At 43.8% G+C, this 12,228-nt stretch overlaps 1 protein-coding gene across 3 annotated transcripts in view; it reads left to right on the top strand.

The window, feature by feature from the left end:
• Positions 1-12,228, top strand: part of LOC142465108 (reticulon-4 receptor-like) — a 116,634-nt gene that overhangs the window by 89,261 nt on the left and 15,145 nt on the right. The window contains exon 2 of one of the 3 annotated variants that reach the window (XM_075569030.1): positions 1,706-1,832. The exons of the other annotated variants lie outside the window; for them this stretch is intronic. The gene's annotated coding sequence lies outside the window, so the exon portion shown is untranslated. The remainder of the gene's footprint in view (positions 1-1,705; positions 1,833-12,228) is intronic. 3 annotated transcript variants of the gene reach the window in all.

Raw genomic sequence — 12,228 nt, forward strand, 5'->3', positions numbered from 1 at the left:
CTGCCAAAATTCTGCTACAGGTAAAGAGTAGGGTAGGGTGGCCAGGCTACAAGTAGAAATCACTCCTTGGATCCCTGCCCCAGTCTTGCTTGGCCAAGACTGCCCCTATTTTCCCTGTCTCCTGGCTCTGTCCCAGGAGAAGCTTCCTGCTCCTGTGAAGGAGAATTCTTCCCCTTTTCTACCCACATTTTTGAAATCTCAGAAAAGACACTGTGACAGGCAGGCCTGGTCGGAGAAATTTGCGACGGCAGGTACTAACATACTGTACATAAGTCACAAGTATGACTGGGAATGGCCAAGAGGAGACACAACCTGGAGCTTAAGCAGAGCTGTCTCTTCCTGATTTCCACTAGAGGCAGAGGGAAGACCTGGTCCTTGCTAGACAATATGAGAAGGTAGTTAAAGTTGATGACAATGTATTGAATGCACAAGAAATAATGATGTTCCCTCATTTTGAATTATTGAATGATATTCCGTATAGGGTGAACAAGCATACACAAACAGGGGAGGTCACTAGACAAATGTTGTTCAATAAGGTGTTTGTTACAGCGGTGTTCTCCCTAGCCCGTGGGGTGGTCACTACGGTACAGACGCGGTTTTTCTAGCAAAGGGGCATGGTGATATTACCAAATTATATGAGACATGTCCTGAATTCCAGCTGACCAGCCAGAAGGCAAAAAGCCCCTTGGTTCATCTACTCTTGGTCTCGGTCTTCTTTTAAATGATTGGGGTAGACCTGGTAAACCCTCTGTGAAGGAACACAGCTTTATCTTGCTGATAGTCGACTATGCGTCAAGATATTATGAGGTATTCCCTCTGAGGACAGTAACTGCTAAGCAGGTAGACAACAAGTTGTTGGAGTTCTCATAGGTCAGACTTCCCCAGATAATATTAACAGAACAAAGGAATACATTTATGGCTAAGCTGATGCAGGATGTCTTAAAATTGCTAAAGGTCATGTCAGTTCGGACTTCAGTCTTTCATCCACAGACTGATGGATTGGTATAAAGGTTTAACCGAACTCTAATGTGTACATTAAGGAAATTTGTAGACTCTGAAAAGAGAGCTTTGGATGAACTTCTCCCCTTTCTGCTTTTTGCTGTGCAGGAAGTTCCCCAAGTCGCCACAGGGTTCTCCTAATTTAAGCTCATATACATAGCCACCAACCCGGGTATCCTTAACCTCCTAAACAACTCCTATGAGGAACAGCAGTCTCTTTCCAAGAATATCCTTCAATATGTGTTACACCTTTAGGAACTGCCTAGACATGGTCGGCCATTTTGCAAGGGAGAATCATAGACATGCTAAAAACAATCAAGAGAGACATTATAACCAAAATGCTCGCATGAGTGTTCCAACCTGGCGGCCAAGTGATGTTACTTTTACTTAGATGTGGGAGTAAATTTCTTACCAAATTACAGGGCCCATTTGAAGTAATCTGATGCACAGGAAAAGGGGAATTACGAAATCTCTCAACCAGGGTTCAGGAATGGTAAAAAAATGTACCATGTACATTCCACAGGGGAACACGTTTGGTGGCAACCAAATCCTTATGGGAAGTCAGTTAACCTCTGAACAGAGTGGACTTGTTAGATGTGTTTAATAAATTCAGGGGTGTTTTTTCTGATCTTCCAGGGCAGAAAATTTTAGTTTTGCATATGATAGAGACAGAACAGAGGGTGAAATTACTGTCCTGCCCCTACAGGTTGCCTGAAAGCCGTAAAGCTCGTGTAGAGAAGGAGGCACAAGAAAAGCTCAATCTGGGCATGATCGAGGAATCATGCAGTGAATCGTGTAGTCCAATAGTCATGGTCCCTAAACCAGATGGAAAGGTAAGGATATAGGTGGACCTTCAAAAGGTAAATGCGGTATCGAAGTTTGATGTGTTCCCAATTCCAAGAGTGGACGAATTGCTTTACTCCTTTGGTTCGGCGGAGTATATATCTGCACTTGACCTCACAAAAGCATACTAGCAAATACCTTAAGAGGAGGGCTCCAAATGCAAAACCGCATTTGCCACCACCTGGGTTTATACCAGTTTATTACTCCGTGTCATGCTTTATTTAACAAAAATAAAGCCAAAATGGAGAAGCCATGTGTGAAAAACTAAGTACACCCTTACTGCTTCCATAGGAATTAAGATGCTAAGTAGCAGACAGGTGCTGCTAATCAAATGCCCTTGATTAATTGATCATCAGCAAGTGTGACCACCTCTATAAAAGCCGAAGTTTTAGCAGTTTGCTGGTCTGGAGCATTCAGGTGTGTGTTAACACAATGCCAAGAAGGAAAGACACCAGCAATGATCTTAGAGCAAGTATGTGTTGTATCCTATCTTGTGTAATGGATCTCCCTACCGAACCTCAGATCAGTAAATGGTCAGTTTCCAATTAAATCCAGGAGCAGGGGTTTGTGGTGGGAACATTATAAAGAGCGAGGGACAGGCCAAGCCCCAAAGCTCCAAATGGCCAACCTGCTGTTGAACAAACTGACATTTGTCAAAATTTAGTTTATGTCCACGGTTTTTTTTTTTTTTTTTTAAAGCTTCTAGGACCTTTTTCAACATTGGAATATTATCTTCCCTGGTTGCAGTTGGAGAATGTCATCCACATATTGAATTACTTTATTTTGTTTTCCCTCATATTTAAATATGTCTGCCACAATTTTATGGAATATTGCAGAGCTGTCACAGTAACCTTGGGGCAAAACAGCCCAACAATATTGACAACCATCAAATGAAAATGCTGTGTGATACTGACTTTCTGGGTCAATTTGAATAGTACAGTAACAATTGGTGACATCTAAAACACTGACCCAAACCTTCTCTGGGGTTAATTTACCCCAATAATGATGGCTAAGATACAACCACTGCAGCTGTACAAAATGCGAATTCATTAAGCTTACTGTACGTCAAACGTTATGTACTGGCCAAATTGGAGAGGAACTAGCAGTTTGACATTCCCTTATTAAACCTTGTTCCTGCTGGTTACTAATCTGAATTAGATCTTTTTCTGAATAGGGTACTAAGGTTACAATCATATCTGCCGTGCCTGCATCTAAGCTATCTTTAGCCCAAACGTGTGTTGTTTATTCCCACCCAGTAATGGCACCTGGCATGTATTTGATTTGTATTCCCTTGATTCCCCTGTTAATAATGTTTTCCACAATCTGTAATTCGGCAGAAGGCGTAGTAACATTGTGTTTATCAGATCTACAGTAGATCCTAACATTTTAATGTCAAGACCACCACGAATTGGTGCAGCATCCGTCTGTACGTGTACCCTTGTGTCAAGTACCTTTTTACCCACCCTGCTTTTGTCTAAATTCTATAAATACTTTAGTGGGTGATCCTGTGACTCCTTCTATTTTCAAAAACAAATTATTTTTTTGGTACTGGTAGTCCTGGCATAGGTGCCCCTGTATCAACAAGTGTTTTAATTTTCTCCTCATCTAACCACACATTACATGTACAGTAGGTCTTCCCCATTGATCCAAATGTAGGGGTACAAAGAGAAAACACATTCATATTGAAACTTCTCAACAGATCACAGTTTGTCTGTTTCTACAGGTAACTCCCTCAAATCAGCACATGGAGTCAACTTAACATCTCTTAGATGGTCATGCAAAACATTCACGTTTGTTTCCTAATCAGTTTTTTCCTTTCATTACTTTTCCAAATGGTATCCATTTGCCATTCATACCTGCACCTCTTCCTCTCCCTTTTGCACAATTTCTATCTCTTTCCTTCAACCATTCACCGGTTATCAGTGTTATTGTAACTTCCTTCATCATTCCACACACTACCCTCTTGTTCACGTAACTTAGACACAGGGGTAAGCATTTGTATTTGATCACATTCTAGCTGTAAAAGTTGTATCCATTTGTCATACTCTTCCTTCATTCCCGTCACTAGCTCCATATACTAAGCCACAGTTGTGGAAAACAGTGACGGTATAAAATCTCTAGTAGCTTTTCTTCTATATTGTGTCTCGTGCTCTCTTTTATCAGCATCTTTTGCATTCTTATCTGATGCAGCAAGACAGTTAATAATCTTCCTAGCAATAGATGGGCAAAAAGTTTTAAAGGGTGCAGGGGGTGGGCAGAGTGCCTCTGGTGTTGGAGAAGGTGCCTCCGGGGGTAATGAGGACACCTCCAGATATCTTGCTCTCATCTGCTGCTGAGGGCATAGGATAGAATAAATACCCACAATGTCCCTTTCCTTCCTCTCCATTCTCTCCAAAATCTGGTTTAACCTGGCGTCCGCTGTGTCCGTGTATTGCTGCATTGAGACAGGCCCCACATCCATCTGACAGTTCCAACATACGTCTGACTGAACTGGATCCAGTGTGAGGTGTGCTCGAACTGGTAGGACTGGCTTGGGCGCTGCTATATCCATGGCAAGGTTGGCAGGGGGGATCGGGTTGGACTGTGCGGGATCCAGGGTGAGCTGAGCAGGGTCCAGAGCTGGGAGTGATGGGTATGTGGTTGCCAGGGGCAGCATCAGTTACCCCACCCCAAAAACTTTGAGTGGAAATGCATTTGGCCATCTTGTTCTTTTCTCTTGTCCTTAGGAGGTTTAGGTGTTGTTTGTTTTTCTTTCCCCACTTTAGCCTTTTTGTTTTGGGGGATCTCAGGTACAGCTTCCGCTTATAGCTGTCTCAGCATTTTGCCTGGGATGGCAACATCAAGCAGATTCTTTCATTCGAAGTGGAATCGATCCATTGCATAAGATAAAGTATCTGAATGCATAAGAGAACAGCAGTAATTTCAGATCAAGATCAGTGTGTGTGCCTATACAATTTCTGTGCCTTTATGTACAGTCCCGCTGATGTCACATGGGAACCATTTGGTGTAGGGCTGGGCTACATTAGTAAGGCTGGTTCTATAGTGCGGGCGCGTGCTACGCCGCGCGCGCGGCAGTTATAGATGGCTGAGGTTAGTCAGCCCTTCTATACAAGGGCCGCGTGCACGCACTGCAGGGACCGTGGAGCCGACAGACAGCGGGGAAGACCAGAAAATAAAGATTACCACCGATTAAATGTGTGTATGTGTGTTTGTATGGATATGTGTGTGTATGTGTCAATGAGTGCACAAATACATTTTTTTATCTATTCAACTTTTTTTTTTAAATCTTATTTAAGCCATTATTTCACTCGCACAATCTATACACACACATACACACACACACACACATATACACACACACACACACTACCTGTCGCTCCCGGGAGCACTGAGACTCTATACACACGAAAAGCATGCGGCACGTGCAAGTGCGTTCGCGTGTGCACGTGCGTTCGCAAATGCACGCGCGCACGGCCGCAAACAGTATAGAACGGCCCTAAGATGTCAAAAGTAGGCATATACCTGGACCTGTCGATTTACCTTTTAAATACAGCATAATGTATGTAGGCAACTCACAACTTAATACACATTCATTAGTGGTTCAGTCCTTCTAAACTTGCCGCTGTTCAAATTGGTGTTCGGGAAGGGAATTTGCAGTTTCAAGAGACTAAACAGACACCTCCCCTGCTCTCCCCCACCTAGCTACTATCAAGCGTTAATGACTCCCCCTGGCTGTCACATTCCTTTCTCCATACAGAGCTTTAGCACACACGATTTGAAGAACTCTGCTCTGCCTGCCTTCTGTTCCATTCCATTTCCTATTGAATGACACGCATAGCCATAGTGTTCCATACCCACGCATGCGCCAAGAGAGAAAGTGCACAAGCCCTGCATTTAGGATTTCAATAACTTGGTTTATAATGCGATGATACCTTTTAAAAAAAAAAAAGGGGGGGGTGAATCATTCAGGGCACATAGAGAAATCATATATAAATAACAATCAGGCATATACTGTACATTGTTTACACACATTTCTACTAGCAGCAGTTGGGAGAATTTTAGATGCCCTCTCTGAGTCTATCAAGGATAAATACATGTCCCCCTGAATACATCCAGCCTCATACACCTGGCGTTTAAATCTCAATTTGAGAATTTACCCCTACTCTAGATTGCACAATTATCGTATAACACCTTAGTCTCAATGTATTATCTGGACTGAATGTGGTTAAATTTCTGTGTATTTTTGTACTGAGAATCAGGTACTATTTTGTACCTTGAGACTGACTCATATGTGAACTGTTTCATTTTTTATTTTATTTTTCAATTTTTTTATTGTTTTTCAGGGTACACAATATACAATAAGCTTTGTTGCATAGATATTGGGGGAACATTGGTGTTTGCGTAGGGTATCATAGGTGTCAACTGTCTGGTTTCTTTATTCAGGTAGATGTGTATCTGAGTGCGCTTGTGGCTAGTTCTGCATATGTTCCCACCGTGTGGGTTCCAGTGGGGAAGCCGCCGCTTCCTTATGTACCTCTTTCAATATTAGGATAGAGGAGAGTAAAGAGGGGAAGAAAAAGAGAGGAGAGGGGACAGGGAGAGAGTGGGACAAAAAGTGGGGGTGGGGGAGAGTGTTGGGTGCTTCCTAGTTTTTAAGTACCTTGTTGCTTATTTTTTAAGTTTGTTACGTGCCAGGCCATATTTCCCATGTTTTATGGAACTTGTCCATTTTTTGGGCCAATTTTGCCGTGAGAAGTTCCATTGTCGTAATTTCCCTTAGCCTGCGAAGCACGGTCTGCTTAGCGGGGGCATTCACCATCTTTCATGCAGCTGCTACTGAGCAGCGTGCCGCCGCCAGTACGTGTCCCACCATCTTGCTTTCTGCGGTATCTTGGTCGTCAATTGGCTTGGCCAGCATCATGGTCAGCGGGTCCACCTCAATCTCTACCCCCAGGTATTCTCGGATCAATGTTTTGATCATGATCCAGAACACCTGAATCTTTGGACAATTCCACCAGATATGAGCCATGTCTCCCCTTTGTCCGCATACCCTCCAACACAAATCTGGGGTCCCGGGGAAGATCTGGCTCAGCCTATTTGGGGTTAGGTACCAATAAAATATGATTTTATATATGTTCTCTTTGATGGTAGTACAGATCGATGTTTTGGAAGCTGCCTCCCAGATATCCTCCCAGTCTTCCCTATCAATCTCTATATTTAGATCTTCTGCCCAATTGGACATATACTGTAACTATGTTGGGAACAGCCTGCTGATCGCGCCAGGCCCAGATATATCTCTGAAATCAATCCTTTAGAATAATACCCTTTCCTGCACAGTCTTTCAAAATTTGTTAATGGATGGAAAGCTATTTGTTTGGAGACTGTTTGTAGATAATGCCTGATTTGCAGGAAGCCAAATATTGGTAGGTTTACCGTTTGATATTTTTTTTCCAGCTCCTGGATCGGTAGGAGCTTATCGTTCCCGATAAAATCCTCTGCTACCATCATCTTTAACTGTTTAAATTTACTAAGTCTCTGTGGGAGCCAGCCGGGGGGGGAATTCTGGATTACTGAATATGGGTGTTAATAGTGAGTGGTGAGCCGTCAAGCCATACTTTTCTTTGTTTTTGGTCCATATTCTCCATGTACATTTCATTGCTCCCAGTTTTAATGTTTCCGAGAAGGTCTCTCTGCCCCGCACAGTCCATAGAGTGGCCGGGAGCGAGAGAGGTCTCGTATAGGTCGACTCTATCCCTTTCCAGCAGCTAGTCGCTGGGTCGTTGTTCCACATTATCACTTGTTTGAGTTGGGCCGCCAAATAGTATTTAATGATATCTGGGGCCGCCAGGCCTCCGCATTCCTTTGGTGCTAGCATTATATTTCTAGCTACTGTGTATGTGGGATATGATCCCGGTCTTCAGGGCTCAGCTGTTTGTGGTATACAGTTGATTAAACCTTTGATCACAGTTCATCTGGTCATTAGAGCATGTAATTAGCTGTATGAGGCTCAATATGGTATATAGGCAGACAGGTGTACAGGTTAAACTGGAGGAGTGACACAGAACTCTATATATACCATAAAGGCACTGTCTAAATCCCCAGTAAACCAAACTACATACCTATTAATGAACTGTTCTGTGATGGAGCCTCAGTAGAACAGCTGCTCTGACTTCAGATGTGTGCGTGCATCACGCCAATGACTTGAATAGGCGGTGGGTGGTCCCGTGGGGTCCGACGGCGGAGCACTGCGGCTGTAGACAATGGGGGCTGCACACCAGTTCCAGTTTAAAATTGAATTTATTTGGTGGTCATCGGAGTCTTTGATAAAGAGTCTTTGATAAAGGGACAACAGTCCTGAAACGCGTCAGAGTGTTTATCTGTACTCCCGATGACCACCAAATAAATTCAATTTTAAACTGGAACTGGTGTGCAGCTCCCATTGTCTACAGCCGCAGTGCTCTGCCGTCGGACCCCACGGGACCACCCACCGCATATTTCTAGCCACTCTTGGGGGCCTATGCAGAGAGCAGCGAATTTAAAAATTGGAGAGTTTCAGAAAAAGTAGCTTTAATGGAGAGTTTTATTCTCCATATGCAGAAATGGGCGAAATCCGCTATTTTTAGCATTACTGCATGTGGAGAATTGTAAAGGAGGAGATTCGCGCAGCTGAAAGGGAGATAAAAAAAAAATCGCGCATTTTTTTTTCCCCCTATAGCCGGCTTCTTGCCAACTTTAGTTGGCGGAGAAAATTGACGAAAATCGCGACAAAAACAGCCGCTAGATGGCGAGCGCGCCTTTCTGAATTTGGATATTTTTCAGACTGGCGAGATGTAGTTTCTCGCCAGCCGCGCGGCGAGATTTTTAAAACGGAAAAAAAAATGGCGCGTTTTCCTTTACTCGCCATTTTCGGCATTTTTCTGCGCGACTTTCGCCAAAAAATGGCGAGTTTTGAAATAGCGCTGCTCTCTGCATAGGCCCCCTGGTCTTTTATTTTGCCAAATAAATTGAAAAATTCTGTTTTGCATATTTTTTAATTCCGACATTGGGATATCGATTGGGAGAGTCTGGAAGTAATATAGAAGTCTCGGTAGGATATTCATTTTGACCGTGGCTATTCTTCCTAGCCAAGATATCTGGTATTCATTCCAGCTCTGTAGATCTTTTTTTAGCCTCTCAAATAGGGGCGGATAATTGTGTTGGTATAGTAATTTATACTCCCGTGTTATTTGAATTCCCAAGTATTTAATTTTTGTGGAGCTCCATTTATAATTAAAATTTGTTTGTAGCAGTTTGACCTCGGGACCAGGTAGAGATATATTTAATGCTTCCGACTTATCCATATTGATTTTATACCCTGAGATTTTGCTGAATGTATCTAGTTGTGAGTGTAGATTCGGGAGTGAAGTCAAGGGGTTGGCTAGAGTTAGTATAATGTTGTCAGCAAAAAGGGATATTTTATAATCCGTATCTACAATTGTAATACCACTTATATTTCTGTCCTCTCTAATTGTTGATGCCAAGGGTTCGATAGAGAGGGCAAACAGAAGCGGAGACAGGGGGCATCCCTGTCGAGTACCATTCTTAATGTTTATAGGGTTCGAGTCTCCTCCTGGGAGCTTCACTACGGCCATGGGATTTTTGTACAGGGCTCTGATCCCCTCCAGGTATGGGCCCGTAAATCCGAATTTAATTAATGTTTGGTCTAAAAAGTCCCATCTGATCCTGTCAAACGCCTTTTCTGCGTCTAGACTTAACAGGATGGCTTTCGTGGATGAGAGATGTACATGGTCGATTATGTTAATGATTTTCCTTGTGTTATCTGAGGCTTGTCTGCCGGAAATAAACCCGACTTGATCCATGTGGATTAGTCTTGGGAGGATGGGGGTTAACCTATTAGCTAAAATTTTGCTGAAAAGTTTCAGATCCGAATTAAGGAGGGCTATGGGGCGGTAATTACCACACTGTAGTGGGTCTCTCCCTTCCTTTGGTATTACTGCCAGATTGGCTTTAGACATGGATGCTGGAATTGCTGTTCCCTCCAGAAACTCATTAAACATATCCAGTAGATATGGCGCTAAAATCAATTTAAATTTTTTATAGTATTGATTGGAGAATCCATCTGGGCCAGGCGTTTTGCTAGGTTTTAGTTGGGAGATGGCTTCTAATAACTCTTCCTGTGAAATTTCTTTATTTAGTTCTGCTAGGTCACTTTCCGCAAGGTTTGGGAGTTTACATGATGCTAAATATTTAGTTATGGCTTGCTCATTTGAAGCTTTGTTTAGGGGGAAGTTTAAGTTGTATAATTTGGAATAGAAGTCTGAGAATGCTGCCGCTATCTGTTTTTCACAGTATGTTTTGGTACCTGTCTTTGTTTGTATGACTGTTATTTGAGATTTGGTTCTCAGACCTCTCAATTTGGATGCTAATAACCGGTCGGCCTTATTCCCTTTGTCATAATATTTTTGTTTGGTCCACCGCAACGCTCTCTCCACTTCGTCTATTTGTATCTGTTTAAAGTCAGATCTAGCTTTGTCCAGTACTTTGCGTAGTTGTTTCGAGGGGTTGGCTTTATGTTTATGTTCTAGGAGTTGGACTTTCTCCGCTAATTCATTGTACAGTTTCTGTTTTGTTTTTTTCTTATATGAGGCTATGGAAATGATATTCCCCCGAATCGCGGCCTTATGGGCCTCCCATAGCATCGCTGGTGACTCCACCGAGCCCTTATTCAGCTCAAAGTATTCTCTGAGCTTTTGCTTAATCTCTATTTCTACGTCTATTTGGTTTAACAGAGAATCATTCAGTTTCCAATTGTATTAGTTATATTTATAGAAGGGGAGGGAGAGTGTCAGTGAAACCGGGGCATGGTCCGACCATGATATAGATCCTATGTCTGACTGGGAGGTTGCCTGGAAGATATCTTTAGTGCCCAGAAAATAATCAATCCTTGAGTAGGTCTGGTGTGGGGGAGAAAAATAAGAGTAGTCCCGCTGGCCCTGATGCTGCGCCCGCCAAATATCTATCAGCGAGAACTCTTTCAGTATATTTCGGAATTGTTTGGCGTTCTTTGCCGTAGAGCGTGGGTGAGGGGTTCCCAGTAGGGGGATAGGGAGGGGGAGGTCGGGACTGGGGCAGTGGGGGATGGGAGGGAAAACAGGGGGGGGGAAGGGCTCGCCTGACCATAATCTCTTTGGCGCCCCTCTGAGTTTTTGTCACCTCTCAGATATTAACCTGTGTTTCTTTCGGTTTTCCTCAACCATAGCTGTCTAAGTCTTATAATTTTTTTACTACTTTAGTTATTTAAATCTATTAGTCTAGTGCTGGAAGCGACACTAGGTGGCGCTGTTCTGTCATTTACAGGTTATCCTATACTTGCTGGATATCTATCACTTTGAGTGGACTGGCCTAGCTTTTCAGGATGTAAAGGTAAACATATAAAAACATTTTAACTGCGTATCATTAACCTTTTGTGAGTATAACTTGTTTGAAAGGCTCACTTATAACTGTGATACGGTATATGGTAGGTGTAACATAACTTGGGGTATAACCTGAATCCTCACATGTCCCCCTTGCTGAGTGTCGTTTGGTGTTCCCAACACCGCCCCTGAGTCCGTCTTCGTCTCATCCGTCCGCCCCCCCACGGGCTCGCCCGGAGAGGGGGGGGGGCAGAGGGGCAACTCTCCTCACCCCCCCGGAATCTCCCCCCCCACCCCGCAAGTGTCCCCCCCCCCTTGTATTCGGCAATCAGTTCCAAGATTTCCTGGCAGCAGCCAGGTTCCCTCTCTGTGCATCTTGGTTTCCGCGTGGATTTCCTCTCGCCTAGTTGGGGGGGGACCTCTGTTTCTTTGCTGTGCGGGGAGACGGCAAACGTTTCAGCTCCAAGGGCATGGGTCCTCGTCAAGTTCGGGTAATTGTGGGCTCATCAGCGGGTGCAGACGGGTACATTTTATTCTCCATGTTTCCCGGGGGTTCGGGAGTGGGGGGGCAGCGGGGGACGGAAATTTGTAAACTCCGCTGGGTGAGTCCTTTTCCCCTTTTCACCTGTGCTATGCCTCTCACTCCTCTCCTGGTTGATTCCGCTGAGTGGCAATTCTCTGCGAGGCTCGTGGGCCCCTCTCTGTTGGCCTTTGGTACTGCTCGCCGTCTGCATCTTCAGGGGCAGAACCTCCATGCGTGTGTGGGATACCCAGACCCCTCAGGAATCGTGGTATCTCTTCCAGGTATGACAGGGAGTGGAACTTACTCCTTGAAAAAGCGCCATAGTGGGCGTGAAACGCGTGGGAGAGTGTTTGTGCTGTTCGTTATTTGATTTTATGTAGCCTAATAAAGTATAACATTTTTTAACTTCTCTGCTGGTGAGCACATACATTTTTTGGAATAGATGGGCCC

This window comes from Ascaphus truei, chromosome 13 (genome assembly GCF_040206685.1).
Source record: "Ascaphus truei isolate aAscTru1 chromosome 13, aAscTru1.hap1, whole genome shotgun sequence".
NCBI classification, from domain to species: domain Eukaryota; kingdom Metazoa; phylum Chordata; class Amphibia; order Anura; family Ascaphidae; genus Ascaphus; species Ascaphus truei.